A 304-nucleotide genomic window follows, 5' to 3' on the forward strand; every position below is an offset into this window, starting at 1 on the left:
TAGGCAATTTTCAGGTAAAGAAATCAAAACTATCAATAAGCACATGAGAAAGTGTTCTAAATCTCTAATAATTAGAGAAATGCAAATCAAAACAACTCTGAGGTATCACCTCACACCTAGCAGATTGGCTAAAATGAAAGAAGGGGAGAGTAATGAATGTTGGAGGGGATGTGGCAAAATTGGGACATTAATGCATTGCTGGTGGAGCTGTGAACTGATCCAACCATTCTGGATGGCAATTTGGAACCGTGCTCCAAGGGCTATCAAAGAATGCCTACCCTTTGATCCAGCCATACCACTGCTG

Source organism: Gracilinanus agilis, chromosome 3 (genome assembly GCF_016433145.1).
Source record: "Gracilinanus agilis isolate LMUSP501 chromosome 3, AgileGrace, whole genome shotgun sequence".
Classification (NCBI taxonomy): Eukaryota; Metazoa; Chordata; class Mammalia; order Didelphimorphia; family Didelphidae; genus Gracilinanus; species Gracilinanus agilis.